This window comes from Neodiprion virginianus, chromosome 1, assembly GCF_021901495.1.
Source record: "Neodiprion virginianus isolate iyNeoVirg1 chromosome 1, iyNeoVirg1.1, whole genome shotgun sequence".
Lineage (NCBI taxonomy): Eukaryota > Metazoa > Arthropoda > Insecta > Hymenoptera > Diprionidae > Neodiprion > Neodiprion virginianus.
The window spans coordinates 2,704,314-2,718,230 of NC_060877.1; the positions used below are offsets into that span (position 1 = coordinate 2,704,314).

The 13,917-nt window shown below is 44.4% G+C and overlaps 2 long non-coding RNA genes across 3 annotated transcripts in view; one reads left to right on the top strand and one right to left on the bottom strand.

Annotated features, from left to right (window-relative positions):
- Positions 1-1,442: 1,442 nt before the first annotated feature.
- LOC124306434 (uncharacterized) lies at positions 1,443-5,813 on the bottom strand. Of its 2 annotated transcripts, none has more exons than XR_006908621.1 (6): positions 5,242-5,813; positions 4,874-5,089; positions 4,304-4,678; positions 3,672-3,869; positions 2,600-3,454; positions 1,443-1,685 (listed from the first exon to the last, which is right to left on the bottom strand). It is a non-coding gene; the product is annotated as an uncharacterized LOC124306434 (long non-coding RNA). The 2 variants fall into 2 exon arrangements; XR_006908624.1 differs by having other exon boundaries at positions 3,516-3,869.
- A 945-nt stretch (positions 5,814-6,758) lies between these two features.
- The window catches only part of LOC124298051 (uncharacterized), a 44,725-nt gene continuing 37,566 nt past the window's right edge, over positions 6,759-13,917 (top strand). Inside the window, exons 1-2 of the long non-coding RNA XR_006906717.1 lie at positions 6,759-6,905; positions 12,041-12,079. This is a non-coding gene — a long non-coding RNA (uncharacterized LOC124298051). The remainder of the gene's footprint in view (positions 6,906-12,040; positions 12,080-13,917) is intronic.

Sequence of the window (13,917 nt, forward strand, 5' to 3'; positions counted from 1 at the left end):
AACACGTGGAGAAGAAAAATAAGCGTATAATAATAGTGTAAAATGTAATTATATATTTATCATACGTTATTTCGCACTGTTACAAGACCTTGACCAACTAAGCCGTTTTTTTTTTTTTTTTCTCATTCCCCAATTTAAAACAAATTGACTTCAATACACGGAGCATAATATGATAGACCACAGAATATATATTGTCTGTTCATTAATTTCTATCGTATTTATTATAAAGTGAACAATTCGTACTGCGACGAATAATAATTGATTCTGTGTAAAAAGTAAAGGTAAATAGATGATCAGTGATTCAATTTTGAAAGACGAAGATTGAAGGATTGATTTCAAAAGTGAATCTTCGAAGACGTAGCTACGTCCGCTCATCTATCAGCGACGACGCGTTGATTAAGATATTTAAATTTTCATCACGGATAGAATTCCTTTCTCCTTTTTACGTCTTCTTCCTTTCGATCCTACCTTTTTCTCGCCTCCTCTCTCTCTCACTCTCTCTCTCTCTTTCTTTCTTTCCCCTTTTTTTTCCTGACGTCTGAACCGGTATATGAAATTGTGAGGCAGGGATCGAAATGGCTCCCGCACCATGGCTTAGCACGGGAGTTCGTCGATGGGGCCGGGAGGGGGGAGGGGGGCGTTACAGGACCCAGGGGGGTTCGTTGTCCGATTTCCTCTCGGAGCCATAGCCAGCCGGCTAGCCAGCGGTGGCCATGACTGTCGTTGGGCAGGGCTTTGGGAGGTTTTTTGTCCGATACCTAGAGAGAAAGAAAGAGTGTCAGGTGTCAAACACCATTGGCCGCCGGGGCTAATCTAAACGCCGGAGGCCATTACCGCCCCAAACAAACTCTAAACTGCAGACTTGGTATACATATGTATATATATATAAAACGAGCGGGTGAACCGGGTTCGTTACTCGTTTCGAATGTCGCGAAAAAAGTCAACGAAAAAACGGTAGAGTTATTCCGATAGGGTTTCCAATTCTCGACAGAATTTCAACGAATACGCCAGTCAGTCGAGATGATTGAAAGCTCCGATCTACGGATCATCAGAATTAAGCAGGCATTATTTTTACGATAGAGTTAAGAACACCACGCGGCAGATCCTTGGACGATAAGTTTCAGGACGTACCGCATCGGCTGTAGCTGTACGATGGTTTGTAACCAGGATCAGACCGATTTCAGCGATTGGCCGATTTGCGGCTGCCCCGCACGTCGGTGATATATAGCGGGTCGTAAAACACGATCATTGGTTTACTGCCGGTTGTCTGTCATGCGCTAATTGTTGGGCACGAAAACGCTTATCTACCACTTTGCTCGTCCTTCCTACATACGACGTTTTAATTGTCAGATTTTGCCAGGTGCTATAACTACACGTTTTATTCGTTGTTTAACAATTTACATCATTTTAATTACACTCCAACAATTTTATACCATCGTGTATTAACTACTAAAAAATTTATCCATCTCTCGCATGATTTTCACTACCGATTATTCTTGGGCGACAAGTGCTCGGTACCAAGGATTCAAAAATATGGATTTTGATCAGAGATAGATGATGATTTATTTCGTATTACAAATGTTTAATACCATTTAACAGTCTGGTATTTTCAAACATGCTGCTTTCGTTATCAGGTGTTCGAACATCTCTCGAAGATTTTTCTTTTCTCACAAAATATTCTGGATCTGTAAAAAATGTGGATAGAAAAAGATTAATTTGTGTACCTATAGTTGCGGCTCGTGCAGCGTTGTCGATTAGTTTAAGGCAGCTGTTATAAACGTGCGTAAAGATTTTATTCCCTGTTAATGTACGAGATGCGATATATTTATCGATTCTTTTGGCTTGTTTTTTTTTCTCTCTCTCTGTCTCTCTTTCTCTGTTTGCTACTAATCCTCTCAGCGAGAAATATGGCGAGTTATTCTAATTTCAGAGCGTAACGAAGTTTAAACGGTTGAATTCTTGCCAGATTTTACGGACCGTCGTCTTACAGCTCGGGAAAGTTCGATGCATTAATTTGAAACCTCGTGGAAAAAAGCACGATGCGTGAACTTTGTACACCTACCGTGCGAAAGAAAATCCCATAACTTATTCCCAGCTTGAAGCTCCAGCTTGTGCTACGCGTCAGGAAAAGACTGAGTTCGGACTCACAAATCGGCTGTTGCTTCGACGAGCGACGGTGACATCGTATTATTTGTTGGTTTCCGCTCCGTGTTGACGACTAATTTGTTTCTTTTTCCCAAAACTAATGAAGAACGAATGGAAAAAAAAGGAAAAATTTGTCCGCGGCATTCTACAAACCGCACTGCGTTAATACGTTATTTGCCTCTTTGAAACCGGACGCCCATTCATTAGTTTTCAGACACCGCAACGCGTTTCCTTCGAAGTTTATAAAGAATGTCTCATTGTCAATTTCGCTCTAACGATATTCTCGACGACAAATTTACTCTTTTTTTTTTCTACATCTTGGAACCAATTTGTGTCACAATTTAGTCGAGTAGGTTTTTAGCGTAACGTAAATTTTTATTCTTTTTTTTCTATCACATTAAATTAGTTATCCAAATGAAATCAACTACTGTATTGTATAAATATATGTACATACCTAACTGCGGTAGCTTTAGCACGTATTTAAGTGCGGCTACTGAAATTACGACGGTTAGTGTTTTTACGGCAGTCAAGGCTGTAACCCGGGCGTAACATTCGGCCGGTGCTATTAGCGCGGTAATAATTATATCCTCAGTCTCGTTCCCGACATACAAAATGCTGCCGAAGCGCCGTTGCGACGATATTCAGAGTCGAATTTCTTACGGTCCCGCCTCGATTTCCTCTCGGCATGATTTTCACGTATCAAAAAAAATGGAAAATAGTTACAAGGGAGTAAAAGAAACTGTGAAAAATAGAGAAAGGAACAAAGCGTAGCCGCGGTGCATCAAACGGCAGCTGCATCTGTACTATCGATTGACTTGAGTTGAAAAGCAGTTGGCAGGCAACGCGACGCGTGACTCGAACTTTATATGAGTCCCACCTTGAGGCGCACCACCAGCCACATTTCGGTGTCCTTGGCGCAGATACCATCGTCTTCATGTCCGCATGCTTCTTGCGCGAGACCGCCTTATGTAGGAGTAGAAAATAAGGTAAATGGGTAGTACCTACACGGTTGCCTCGGCGTAGCTACCCACCCATCCCGAATTCACCCTGGATTCACCCTCGCGTCAGTAGTCACGTAGAAATTTTCGTATTTGGTAGAGATCACGTATGGATAAAATGGCGTCACGAAAACCCTGCTGACTCCGATATCCTCCCCGAGCAACGAAAGACCAGAAACCACCACCTTCGAGCCCTTCTATTCGGTCCCTCGGCCCCGTTCCTTACTTCCTTCCTTCCTTCCTTCCTTCCTTCCTTCGGTCACGTCTCGCCGGGTCTGAAGACCTAAAAGGAAAGGTAGCACACGAAGGTGCTGCGCCGAGGGGATCAGCCTACGTATCGTTGTGTGTTCCACTAACGATTCGGTCGTTTACCTGCCCGGACGTACTGTCCGTGAGATTTTTCCACCGCTTGGTTATCGTGGATCCAGGATAGTCCTAAATGCGTATCATGGAAAATTCCCGCGGGAAGGAGAGGACAAGTTTCCTCGGTATTTTTCGGAGTCCAGATATGCAACCAAGTGCGCTTACCTCTTACAAAGTAGAGGCTGAACGGCGTCTTCCTATCTTTTTGTCGCGGCCTTCGCTCGGCGCCAGGGTCTCGGTCTTAACCGAGACGAGATACGTCCACACTGTATATCCTGGCGCGATGTGTGCACGCCGTTTTTACTCATCTCCTTCCTGCCCCGATCCACCCTCCTTTCCGTGCCGAAAACGACCACGACTTGTCTGCGAAATTTGTTTCAGCTATACGTACGCATCTGCACCCCTCATATATATTCGGTTTGCCTAGGCCTACTTTTGCAAAAACGGTGAAGGAGTATGAAGGAAAAAAAAAAAAAGAAATTTAGGTTCACTCGCTCTTACGTCATGCTTTATGCATTGAGCCTGTGAGGCTGAAAAAATTCCAGTTCTCCGTAAGGTTTTCAGGAGGAAGAAGAAAAAAAAAAGAGAGAAAAAGAAGACGGAGAAAATGGATGAAGAATTCATGCGCGTGTCGATAGACGCATCTTTTCTTCACCGAGCACAGGTGCAGAAGCATAGTGATAAAAAATTGAGCTTCAACGTTCCTCGTGTCGCGGCAAACGTTACGGAAATCCACGCTGGTTGGTACATTTCACCCTACGATGGTACCTAGGTGGATGAAAAGATGTACGACGTACATGTACCCAAGTCGCGTTGCGCAGTATACTGACTGCAGAGGTACAATTTATACGGGTGAACCAACGTGCAGGCAACATCCTCCTCTTCCTCCTTCGCCAATATCATATCACTCCGTATTTCCCGAGGGACAAAAGCTGCCGAGCTGATACGGTGCAGATGAGGATACGTTGCAAGCGTGGCCCGACGGCGTAACGTCCAGGAGCCGGAAACCTGCGCCGGCATTACGCATCGGTGAAACGTGGAGGATGAGGTGGAGGTTTGCGGAGACGAATAGCCATCGTCAACCAGCATTCTCTCCGCGGAATGAACGTACTTGTTATATTCTGCCTCCGAATGGACTCGGCAGAGAATTTCTCCACGGCTTCCGTTATCACCTGCGATAATTACGAGCAGCGGAACATTAGCGTGGAACAACATTAATTACGTATTTCTATGTATTCGCTAACTTCTCGGAATACAGATTCCTTCGCATCGTGTATATGAATTATGTCAGCGTTACAAGTTTTTCCATTTTTGTTGCTTCGCGGTAACGATCGGTGAACTTTAGAACCAAGGTGTTATCGAAGTACCGAGTCTTAGCTGTTAGTCCGGCGTATTGGAACCGCTGATCTCATGCACTCTGTGTTTTCCTTCGTACACACTGGTCCAAGATTAGCTCGACACGTTTTCGGGTCTCTCCCTCACTCTCCGCCCACTTTTCTCCCTTCCCGACTCGATTGGTTGCCAGGCTGCTTCTGTTTGTCTTTTAGTCCTGCACGGACCCTCTCGTTTCTTCTATCAGAGATCTGTAATCAGTTTTATTCAAATACAAGTTCTACTACAATACAAGTCTCGACGTATTAACATATGCAGAAAAGTGTGTTATCCACATTCTGATGTCATCGCTGTTTATTTTTTTACCAAACAAACGATTCCACTTTAATTTAATTATAATTACCGCGATTTGTTATTAAATGTGTAGGTTCATCATAATCTGGGGCATAGAATTTTATCGAAACTACTATTCGACACTTTAACCGTCGGATTTCTCGTTATTCACATCTGACGACGTATATATTAAACTACTTTCAGCTCTGCGATGAAACAGTGATCGTTGAAAAATTTTGAGATTTAGAGAGGAAAAATGAAGTAGATACGGTCGCTGGTTGGCGTAGGTCAGTTGACCCTCCCAGTCAGCTGTCCGCGACGACGAATGCGGACGGGTTTTATTCGTTGTTGATTTATCGCTTCATCGGAGGAAGAGGATTAAAAAGAAGTGGCAATAAAAAGTCACTCCTCTCCATCGATCAACGTGAGCTTATTTTTGTCGACAGGTGATCGAATCCACTTCGAGCCGCTGAGTAAACGGCGACAGTTAATCAGCGCCGGTGTTACAACCCTTTTGGACGACATTGCGCACCGTCGCGTCGGGCCAATATTCGACTTAGGTCAATGGGTCATTGGTATAAACCCGAACGGGGAATCGAAGAAACGAACGAATAACGTGCGGTGCAATAACGGTCACTACGCAGTGCGAGAAAAATCTGAAACTAGGTTTACGGTGCGCAGCTCTTGCCGCGGTGTAAGTCGAGTCTAATTAAATTGCCTTTTCGATGCGGCAAGAAATTACTTTTCAATCATCGCTCGTGCCGCTCGAGGTGGTTTTACAGGTATTAGCACTAGCCTTCGCGCCGATCAGCAATCGATATTGGACTTACACACCGCGTGTCATTCCATGGTCCACCCGATCCCGTTATCGGTTCGATATCGGTGCCTTGGCTACAGGCTTCGGTCTCCGACTATCGGAGTTTTCGCCTGTCCGTGAAAACAATCATGGAAAAATGGAAGAAAATAAAATAATAATAAGAATTCATTCCCCGTCGCATAAAGTCCCGGTGATGTTTCTGTTGTTTTTGTTTTTCCCTGTATTCGCGCGAAACTTTCTCTCATCTCGGAGAATCGCTATGTATACTCATACCTTCGCGTATAACATTTTTCTACGACAGATTAGATAAGGTGAAAAAGTTTTATCAATACCCTAATTCGTTTCCAACTCCCTTCGAACACGATGTTCATACTTGCGACTGCCTGGCTCCGGATCGCGATCGGAGTAACGTAACGAGCGGGGACCAATAAGGGGGCATGGATTAATTATCCCGGGCAGATATCGGCGGCCCCTCATTGGATTGTTTATTTTAATTCAATCTCTGCTCACAATGGATACTTTCCACGGTTTACTTGCAAACGGTTTATCGAGTCGGACGTTTCTTGGGAGGTAAGAAGGCAAGGGAATAGGGGGAAGAGGAAATGAAAATAAGAACAGGCCAAGGAAACAAAGCGGTTGTAGGGTAAATCTCTCTCTCTCTCTCTCTCTCTTTCTCTCTCTCCTCTTTGTACGATAAGAACCTATACGAGTTTGTAAACGGCGTATGCGTTACCAATAAGACTTAGGCACACACGTTACTCGATTAGTTTACCTGCCACCATAACTGCATATAAGAACTCCAACTCGACCCTGAGTTCTCGCAGTTAGTTCTGAACTTCCGTCTGCTCTCGACTATACCGGGAATCGTCTATTTTCCCGGATTCCCAGGCCTTATAAATCGTCTCACCTTTGCAGGGGTAAGTCGAACGAAGATCAGCTCCGAACTGTTGTATTATACTATTACACCGACCATATATATATATATATCTCCTATCTTTGCCTGGAATCTTATCTTCTTCTCTCTTGAGCTCGGCTCTGGAGGTGCGTGCTGGCGGCATATATATTTTCACCTTTTTTTTCCATCTCTCTACCTTGCTCTCTTTTGTCCCAGTTAGAGCCTTTCGACAATTAGACTGGTCAGTCGACTCAGTCGTGTCCAGTCCTTCGTGACCTAACGGTACACGCATCGAGACTTGCCCGATGGTTTATGGGCATAAAAAAAAAAAAAAGAAAAAAAGAAAGGGATGCTACCGGACGCATTGTGGCTTACGGACCTCTGACGACGCGGTTCTACGCCTCTGACGATTTTTTGCTCCATTTTTGACGCTGATCCCTTTTCCGAACGGTCAACTGCACCTTTTCGAACGGGGTTGGTTATGCCGCTCGGTTCTCTCCGAAGGTATTTTTCCGAAATTGTTCGCGCAGCTGCGGATCTTACATTTCGACCAAGTGTTGGAAACCCGTTTGGCTCTATATAGGTATCGCAATATTCTTGGGAAATCGAAGGGACTATTTTCCATTCGTTCAATTTCCCATCTCACATTGAATTGTAAATTTGAAACTCTGTTTTTTTTTTGTTTTTATTTTTTCTACTCGTATACCTCAAAATCAACGATCGATAATTTTTTTTTTCCCCCTGTTTCTCTTTATCAACCAGCTGCTCAGCCCGTAGGATTTGCTCGTAAAAGCAGCTGAGGATACGTTTTCAAGTCTTATTATATACTTAGGAGCCACTGCGGTAAGCTAAAAGGCGAATAAAGGAACCTCTACTCGTCCGATAGAGAGGTCGAGAGTGATCAGTGTAAAGACAGAAACCACGGACGAAGCTTCGCTACATATACCTTACGAAGAATGAGAACGGGGTACAGATAAAGAGAAATACCGAATGCGGGTGGGTATATTCGTTTCGGTACCGCCCATACGAATAACGACGAACATGAGACCGCGGACCCTTATTTATCTGCTCGAGAATAAATTGCCATACACGTTTGATACAAGCGCTGTATGTCTGCAGTTTTTTCGCATTTCACAATAGGAATATTTCATCCATCTTTGCACAATTCAACGAATGCCGTGTAATTTCGATGGAATTTCGATATCTGAATTATCGGTAGTTTCGCGTTACTTTGACGTGTGCCAGATTCTACATGCACGAAAATCGTGCAGAGGTTGGATTTTACGGCTCTCCCACGAAGAGGTACAAAGAGCTTCTCGAAGGCAAGCTTCCGGGGCGTGTTGAAAATCAAGGAACTTAATTTCGATAATATATCGTTCGCTCCGAGGATTCTTCTCTTTCGTCGTATTTTGAGCGTGGATCGAATCAGAGAGACGTTTTACCATCGATGTTGCACCACTGCAAGCTCTCTCGTGTCTTTGGTTTTATTTCATTTTTTCGCGGTATATACGACCGTATGGGGGATCGTTCTTTGCCCGAGATGAAACACGTGTAGGTAGGGTCTATTCCATTTTCTATACTTGGGGGAGTGTACGAGGAGGCTTGCGGTGGCGCCATAAGGTGTGTAATGAAGGTGATACTGCAGGGGATGACACGGCCGCAGAGCGAGAACGGCTCTCCCATCTCACCGAGACTGGGTTAGAGTCACGGCTCCAGGAGGTCGGGATTTGATCCTAGGTAGGCCGTTCATCTCACGGGATGTGATTTCATCTCGGCAGACAACACCCGTCTTACGCGGCATTGCCATACACGTATAATACGCTTCTTCCCATCGTCTGCGAGAGACGCACAGCCAGCTGCTGGGTCGGTGCCGGTGTCCACATAAAACCACATCGTGGACCAGACACGCGTCTCTATCTCTTCCTCCATTTTCTTGGACAAATTTTCCCTTCCCCCTCGCCCTTTATCCAGCCTAAGGAACTCGAATGATGTTCGTTATCTTCCGGGGAAGAAAATTGTTCCATATTTTTTTTAGTCTCTTCTTCTTCGCTTCCTCTCGAATGATTGACCATAATTATCGACATAATTATCGCCTCCGTGGTCATCAATTCTTACCAAAGCAATCGCAATGCTGTCTGAAGGTTATATCGAGTGTAATTTCAGGTACGTTTCGTCATTCGTGTTTTACACCCGCATCATCGTCTGTTGCGTACAACGGATTATTTTCTACGAATGTGTTTAATATCGCTCAGCGTAATAAACCTCAACAGGCGATGTTGGCCTTTCGCTATTTTGGAGTAACCGATCTTTGCGGGATCTTTGATCTACCTCGTCATTTACACATTTATGCATTCGCCACGTATATCGTGATGTTTACCGACGACAGATCGTAAATCGAAACTGCATATTTTTGCTGTCCGCAGAAAGCCGCGGGAAGAAGTTCAAACCGTGCGTGTGTAATATTATCTTTATTTACCTACATATGTGCGCTTAACCGACCCTATCAAGGTTCTAGACATCGCAGAGCCACGTAACCTGGACGTAAATCTTGGTATTATTTGAATATATGCCACGATATTTTTGGAATAAATCGATACGTTGATAACCGGACCTTGACAGTAATCGAAGAAGTATAAAGGTGTACATATATTGTGCAGAGAATGCACGATGACAAGTTATTGAACGTAAAATCATGCTTACAGAGAAAAATCTCTATTAATTTTTGTCCATCGACGTGAATTTGTGCACACTTAGGCATTTCAACGGGCTGCAATTAGTGTGTCTACAAATTGCGAAATTATTACACATTGGAATAAAGATACAGGGAGGCATTATATTTGTGCAATAAGTTGCGAAATAGAAGCGCGACACGCCATCCGAGACTTTCTCTCCGCCTCTTCGATCCTGTACACTACACAATTTCAACTCAGGAATTTTCTTATACTTGCAAATATTTTTCTTACTAGTATTCGTGCGAAATATGTAAAAATTTTTACTTATTCACACTTTCGGGGTAACGTGATTCGTCTATTTGTACGCATGTACACTGAGAAAAATTTAATTTGTTGCAGTAACTAAAAATGAAAATAGTTTAGGACCGAGCGGTAACCGCAACTAAAAATTTCTCTCAGTGTAGTATCGACGACCAGATTTTTAAGGCGAGTGCAGCAGGTATAGCCGATTGGAACTGGGCGGCGTTTGTATAAACCGTGTGTATTTTCCTCGGTTATACGCTGGTATTTTTACGCCGCATCGCAGCTCGGGAAACCCAATGTCGGTTTTGATTTTCCTAGAACTCTTAGCAGCAATACGATATCGTGAATTTTTCTTCCCTCATCAGTATATTTCATATCAGTAACTAAAGGATACCAAGTACTTTTCACTGCGCAATTTATTTTCAGTTTTTGAAAATGCGACGGATTTAAATCCGCCGTAAAGTTTTTCGTACCGTGTTACCGTTGCTTTGTGGATAAATCGTCAGGATGCTCGGAAGCATAGAGTGTTGAAAAAACTAGCCGTAACTGATACCGTTCGGTAAAGTGTCGTGAACCGTTTTCCAGAGATTCCCTCTTGAGTTTTTCTAACGGGAAACGGGATCGCGAGTGAAGACGACCTATACTTACACCATCAACCCCGAGTATTCGTCGAGCCAGTCCGAAGTCATTTGCCTTGGATGAAAATCGAATAGATGAAAATCACGGAATATCCCTAATCCGGTGAAAAAGTCGTTCGAGGCCTCTCGCCGCTGATCTACAACCTACACGCATCCATCCATCCTTCCGTTGATCCAAAATTCCGAGCTCGACCCTCGGCTAAATTCGAGGGATGGAAATAGTCGGGTTAGATTGCAAATCGCGAAAATCAAATCGTTCCGGTAAATACGTTCGGGCGCTCTTCCGCCACCAATATACGCACATGGATCTGTATGCTCACCGTTGCGTACATACATACACATACCGATATGTACCTATGAGGTATCGTGTGTATCCACTGCCCTAGGCAAAGAACCGCATAAAATCCTGCTTGCCTTGCTCGTATATATCCGGCATTCGTATACCTCTGTACCCATAATACCTCTTCACTCGGTGCCGATGCCACATATTGTACCCATCGGAACTATCTCCGCATGTATCGCAGCGAAATTTTTCTGAAACCAATGCGTCGCATCAACCTACTGATATTTCGCCAGAGCGGTTAGGTCACCCGGTTACCCCGTCAAGTTTCTTCACCTTCCACAGCTGGAAACGGGGACGACTTTTTCTGGGTTGACTTAATCAGATCGTTTTATAATTAAACGAATCTGAACTTGTCGGTCACTTAACGCGTGATTTACATTAGTTACATTCTAAACAAGAAACTTGAGGAATAACTAATCGTTTGAAAATGTTTTTATCGACTCTATGACCATGATTCACGATTCTAAATACGTAACGTGTAACGCTTCGGGGAACTGTACGATCCTTTTCCATTTGTCGACGTTCTCCTGATCAGTGCAATCGGGTTTTCGTTGGATTTTCACTGGTAAAATCGTCGAGAAAAGGCGAGGGAAGTCTTGAGTGTTACTTTTGCGCCGAGCGATTATCTCTCCAGGTAATGAGAAAATTAATGGGCCTCAACGAGGAGCTGGAATGGCTTACAGTTGGCGGCTCGTATCAGAGCCGAACAAGGGGTACAATTTTGTCCACCCGTTATGCAGTGTCTAACTGTTGTTCACGTTCTTGCGTATGCGTGTGAAGCGAGTAGATTTTGCGATTAAAAGTTCCGCCAATCATCCAATCTCCGTTAAGAGAGAAAGAGAGAGAGAGAGAGAGAGAAAATGACCGTGCAGCGTCGCTCATGCTTCGAATCCGTCACGCGCACCATGAATTCGTTCCGTATTTCATAAAATCATAATTTATCCCTCTGCAGTCACGGTCTCCTTTTATTCAGCACGGCAGTTTCATTGCTCGAGGCGGCCAAGAGCCGATAAGCCTTATCGGCTGTGCTGAGAACAACCGAGCGAAGCTTCTCCTTCAGCCTTTTTCATAGTCTCTTTATCGAATCTTGGCCCCTTTGATGTACCTCGTTTCTTTGCTGTTCATTTATCGTTATACTTTTCTTATGTACCACACACCGCGGATTGTTTTACCTGTTTTAATTTATCTTCTTGTTTTACAGATGCGGAAGAAGGCGCAACGGCGGCCCGTCGCTCCTTGGGTGAGTGACAATTCCTTACAGCTACTTCAATTACTTCAATTCCTCCACTGTTTCGCCTCACTTTTGTCTACCATTCGTATTTGTCTCGAGATTTTCTGCGCTCCGGAGGAGCCGATGGTACCTTCTATATTGGGCCGAAATTTGCCCAAATTACTTGGCCCTAGTAGTGTGTGAAAATTTGAGCGTTAATTGGTACGCTCTTGGCGTCGATGTAATTAAAACCGTCTATCTCTAGTCTTATTAATTGCCAGAAGTCTAGGCCGCGGTCTAATTGTACCAATCAAAAATATTACATGCAGTCAATGTATTGCGAATGAAGCTTTATCAATTCCCACGGTAACTTAACGCCGTGACAAAATTCTTCTGCGAATCATCTTCCTGCCTACCTTCATTTCTCGCCAATCGCACGACAGAAACTGACAAGCAGACACACACGTATGACAAATGGACATCAAAGTTTATGAAAGTAGGACAAAGAAGCTGGGGGAGGGGGGCAAGGGCTGCTAAAGAAATTGAGTGAAAACTTCAAACTGCAAACTGTACGGGTGGGTATATATGTATGTACCTATACTGCAGTCGAGTTTCATCCGATACGCGTAAAACTTCCGACGCTTTTAACTTTCCGTGTGTACATCGATACATCGGTGTGTACGTACCGTATCCCCTTCTTTCAAACTGCTAACAAGTTTCCGAAGCTGCAAAATTTTTACGGGACTCCGAGATGAACCCGTACACCGGACGTCACCGTATAACATATTGACGGCGAAAATCCATACAACATCTATTCGTTATGACTATAATCGTGCCGAAAGAAAATGTTTTTCCTTACGATTCACTTCGTTTTTAAGAGATTCAAAATACCGCGGGACGAAAATTTTATACTACGCGATTGTAATTAAGTGGAACTGACTTCTCCCGTTCGACGGTTGGAAGTTGTGGTAAATTGGAGCTACCGATTGAGGAGGAAAGAGTTCGTCTCAGTCTTGATTTTTCGACGCCTTAACCGCGGTACGCCATGATATTTCCCATAGTTTTGGGGTGGTTCGTGCTGAGGGTTACCGGCAGGTGGATTTATACCCTTCGCATGTAAGGTGGCCGCCGCCAAAATCGTCGGGGACTTTGGTACAGGGTCGAAACAACGAAAGAGAGAGGTTCGAGTGTACGCGCGGAGTAATTGGACGGAAGAGAGGATGAATAGTAGGGGGGGGGGGGGGGGGGGGGGAGGGGTGAGGAAAAATACGGGGGATGAGCGGAGAAACACTGCCTCTGCTCTAAAACGTCTGGAAGAGACGACCGACACAGATCCGTATCTTAATTTAATTTGCTTTTAACGCTCGCTATTCTCTCGCTCTCTTTCGAGGCTGAAACGGGAACGCGGCGGGAGTAAATTTTGAACATCGCTTCTTCGCACTCTGGTTCGTGGACGCTTTTATACCGTACTCGAAGGTAAGAAGACGAAGGGGCGAATTAAGGAAGAGTACAGAGGAAAGGAAAATGGAGATGAGCCCGACGAAGAGGAGACGCGACTTACGGGCGATATTCTACTTTCGGATTAATTAATCCGATTATCGTGATCGGCTCGACGCGACGTGCGGACGACGAATCGTTCTCTGTATCCGTGAAGGCATACCGAAAGCTCGGCTGAAACCCAACCCCGACTCTCACGGTTCGTGTCTTGGGGTTCGGCCCACCCGACCTAAGGGACAATCAAAGGGAAGCGAAGAACCCTTCGGAAGCCCGAATGGAAGGAGCCACTCTTCTCGATGGAGTTCACAAAATGAAGAATGAAACTCCAGAGACATCTTATACCTACCGGTAATTCCCAACCCCTCAGGCCC